Genomic DNA, 4,295 nt, shown 5'->3' on the forward strand with positions numbered 1-4,295 from the left:
GGTTCAACTTGAAATGAAAAACAAGGAACCGTCTCATCAATTAGGTCACCTACTGGATCCTATCTTTAGTAACTGGCAGGGAGTTCACACCTTAGAGCCTTTACCCATACCTTGGTCGGATCACCACATTATCCCGATCACGATTCAATTGGACAAAATTGAGCATTTCCAACACCAATCTCTGCGGTACAAACGCAGAAAATGGAAGAGCTTTACTATAGAATCTTTTATTAAAATTACCCAGGAGGAGGGCCCTCCGAAAGGGGAAGACTGTGAAGCAGCTAGCAACAACCTAAATAGTATCGTAATCAAGGCCCTCGATATTACTGCCCCCAGTCGTATCATGACCAATGCCAGGAGATTAAAAAAAGCTGCTCCCTGGTTTAGCCAAGAACTGCAGACTATGAAAACAACCTGTAAAAATCTTGAGAGAACCTGGCGCCAGAATTTCTGTGCAGAAACTAAAATGAAGTATAAAAACTCTCAAAGAGTGTATTACAAATCTGTACGTTTGGCTAAGGCAAAGCACTACCATTCTCGTATCATGGAAGCAGGCAATTCCTCGAAGGAATTATTCCAGATCTACAAAGAAATATCAGTAGTGGATACTAACTCCTCCACTCAAAATGTTTCTGTGGAATCATGTAATGAAGTGGCACAGTACTTCTCAGGTAAAATCAATAAAATATATACAAGCTTCGCCAATCATGTAGAGTCGGCTTCTGACTTCACAGAAAATGACAGTCTTATCAAAACTCTAAAGTGCCTCAAATCTTTTGAAGTTCCCCCGTACGAAGTCCTGTCTAAATTGTGTAATAAAATCAAATCGGGCTCTCCCCGAGACCCGGCGCCTTCGAAAATCTTAGCTGAAGCCTTCCCTGCTCTAGAACCTCATTATAGACATCTACTTCAGATTTCATTCTCCACAGCTTGCCTGCCGGCGGATTGGAAACAGGCAGTTGTACTACCAATCAAGAAAAAGCCGAATGTCAGCCAAGACATTATGGACAATCTCCGGCCAATTTCCCTGCTACCATACTTAGCTAAGCTAGCCGAGAAAATTGCCAACATCCAACTCATGGAACATCTAGAAGAACACAATGTTTTCCATAAATCCCAATCGGGCTTCAGATCCAACTTCTCAACGGAAACGGCCCTCCTCAGGGCCACTGAAACCCTACGAGAGGGAGCAGACGAGGGCAAGATCATGGCCCTCATCATGCTCGACCTCAGTGCCGCGTTTGACACTGTAGCACACTCCATCTTGCTACAGTGTCTAAACAAAGCCGGAGTAACCAACAGGGCACTGGGATGGCTGAAAGCCTTTCTGATCGATAGGAGCTTCCAAGTCCAAAGAGGGACTTCCCTCTCAGACAATGTGCGGCCTGAACAGGGGGTGCCTCAGGGTTCGGCCCTGAGTCCCACCCTGTTTAATCTATACATGGCCCCCCTGGCAGAGGTGGTGCAATCGTTCGGCGTGGAGCTTGTCTCTTACGCCGACGATACGCAACTTTTAATATCTTTGACGCAAGCCCCATCCACGGAAGCCGCGAACTTCAACAACTGTATGAGCAAGCTGGCCTCTTGGATGACAGAGCACTGTTTAAAACTGAACGGTACCAAAACAGAGGTCATAATCATTGGAGGTAATGAGACCAATTGGACTAAAGAATGGTGGCCCACCTGTTTGGGTCCTTTGCCCCCTCCCAGCCGGGAGGCGAAGAATTTAGGAGTCTGGGTTGATAATAAGCTATCTTTTGATAGCCATATAAAAAGAACGGTAGGCAAGTGCTTCGGAGTGATGAAGACTCTCAACCGTACCCTTGACTTGCTGCCTCTCAACTCCAGACGGACTATGACGCAGGCGCTAATAACTTCCCGAATTGATTACGGGAATGTTTTACTCTTAGGCACTTCAGAGAAAAATATAAAGAAATTACAGGTCCTACAAAATTCGGCAGCACGCCTAGTATTAAGACTGCCCCGCAGAGCCCCTTCACGACCCTCTCTAGCAACTCTCCATTGGTTGCCTATCAAGAAGAGGATCATTTTCAAAGCTCTGCTATGGTGTCACAAGATTCTCCATAACAAGGCTCCTGCCTATATGTCCGATCTGGCTTTGCCATATGAACCCAACAGAACCCTCAGATCCAAAGGTACAGGTCTGCTCAGAACTGCCCGTCCTAAAAAGGCCAGAATGGGAGGCAGATCCTTCCGCACACTGGCAGCGAAGCACTGGAACCTCCTGCCCATGGACATCCGAGTAGAGGTGAATGAGACCTCCTTTAGGAAGAAATTGAAAACTTGCCTCTTTAATCAGTGATAGGTTCTCCTTCTCCTCAAAACTCACTCTCTCCACAGCGCGGGGACACGCCGGGAGGCGTCACCAGGCGCTTTACAAGCTCCTTTAAACTAAACTAAACTAAACTAGAAAAATGGCTTTATGCCATTGTGAGTGAGACCCCCTTTTTCCCTAGCCAGATGCAGAATTGTGTCAGTCACAACAGTTAAGTAGGTGAGTGATGATTGGTCGTGGAGATGCCCTAAGCATCAGTTTCGGGGCCAGGAAGTGGTCTGTTTTTTGAAAGTTAAACAGAAATATCAGTCAAAAGGTTCCAACAACGGCTTCTCCACATATGACCCTATTTTGATCATGTTTGTTGATTCTTAAAAACCACCAGTACTATGTTGTTCCCCCTGGTTTCAACAGCTGGCATTAGCTTTATCATAGAATTCAGAGATCTGCTGCTCCGCCATGTTCAATCGAGAGGCAGGTTTATACAATCATACAATCTATTCACTAGCAAATTGATTTTGCCATTTACTACAGGTTACTTTTCTTTGGCAAGGGCTGTGTATTTACCTCTATTTCGTACAATCTCGGGTTAAGGTGGAGGAGTGTCTATATCCATCACTGCCATTTTCTCAACAGTTCTTGTTGACCTTCTCAAATCAAAATGACAGTATGAGTTGCTTTGGGCACCCTTTATCATGACCATTACATAGAGCTGATGGGTTCAAAAGCACCTGAAGACATCCAGACCCCCTCCTTTTGCTTTGAGAAAATAGAGAGATGATGTGGTAGAACTGTGCAGTGACTCTAATCTCATTGCATAGGAGAACAGTGTTTCATGATGGGATAGACAATTATTTAAAGATATTAAAGCAAATTATTTAATCAAGTGCAAACAATGATATTAGTCATAACTAGTCATTTCCTAAACGCCTATGAGATTCGACCGGTGAAACCCGTCCGACAACTGTCCAACGATGGCCGAGGAAGGCATTGCTGCTGGAGGTGTAATGGATGTCAACACTGCTCTGCAGGAAGTGCTGAAGACCGCACTCATCCATGAAGGACTAGCCCGTGGCATTCGTGAAGCTGCCAAGGCATTGGACAAACGTCAGGCTCACCTTTGTGTACTTGCTTCCAACTGCGACGAGCCAATGTATGTCAAGTTGGTTGAAGCACTGTGTGCTGAACATCAGATCAATTTGATAAAAGTTGATGACAGCAAAAAGCTGGGGGAGTGGGTTGGCCTTTGCAAAATTGACCGAGAAGGCAAACCCCGAAAAGTAGTTGGCTGCAGCTGCGTGGTTGTCAAGGACTACGGCAAAGAATCTCAGGCCAAAGATGTCATCGAAGAATACTTTAAAAAGAAGTAAACAGTCTTGAAAAAATAAAGCAAAACAAATTGAAAATAGTCATTTATGTTCATGATCTTTTATATACACGTTTCGACCCTTGGTGGTGTGTTGGGTGGTCATTATCAGGATATACATTTTTCAGAGCCAACTTCAAGGTGGTCTACAGGTTGCCCTGTTGAATATTCCTATAGTCTCAATTAGGCATTAACATTAGTTTGCCCAGCCTAGTTCTTCAAGGGCTACCAAATCTAGAACATATGGGTGGGCTGGGAATAAGTGATGTTCTTTCATAATCTTTTATTCGGTTACCACTTGTTTGCAACCATAAAAAGTACATATTTAAAACAGAAATAAAAATAGAAAATTATTTTACATACAAATAAATAAGTAAAATATAAAATAATTACTCAAAAAGAACGTATTATCAATCAAGAACTTGTCGTATCTTGATAACAGCTTTTAAAAAAGTAGCTATGCATTTTGCGGAGTAGATTGAGTCCAGAAGTTGTAGAGAAAGATATGCTGGATGACATGACCTAGGACCAAGTGAACGGAGAAGCGGTAGAATCCAAGTTTTTCGTGGTAATTTATAATATGTACAAAAGAAAGTAGTATGTATTGTTGATAGGGTCGATGTTCCGTCACAT

The 4,295-nt window shown here is 43.5% G+C and overlaps 1 pseudogene across 1 annotated transcript; it reads left to right on the top strand.

Moving 5' to 3' along the window:
- The first annotated feature begins 3,217 nt into the window (after window positions 1–3,217).
- LOC147723010 (small ribosomal subunit protein eS12 pseudogene) lies at window positions 3,218–3,702 on the top strand (annotated as a pseudogene). The gene has a single exon (XR_015309896.1). The product of XR_015309896.1 is annotated as a small ribosomal subunit protein eS12 pseudogene (transcript).
- The last annotated feature ends 593 nt before the right edge of the window (window positions 3,703–4,295 follow it).

The sequence above is a fragment of the Lissotriton vulgaris genome, chromosome 4_1 (assembly GCF_964263255.1).
Source record: "Lissotriton vulgaris chromosome 4_1, aLisVul1.2, whole genome shotgun sequence".
Lineage (NCBI taxonomy): Eukaryota > Metazoa > Chordata > Amphibia > Caudata > Salamandridae > Lissotriton > Lissotriton vulgaris.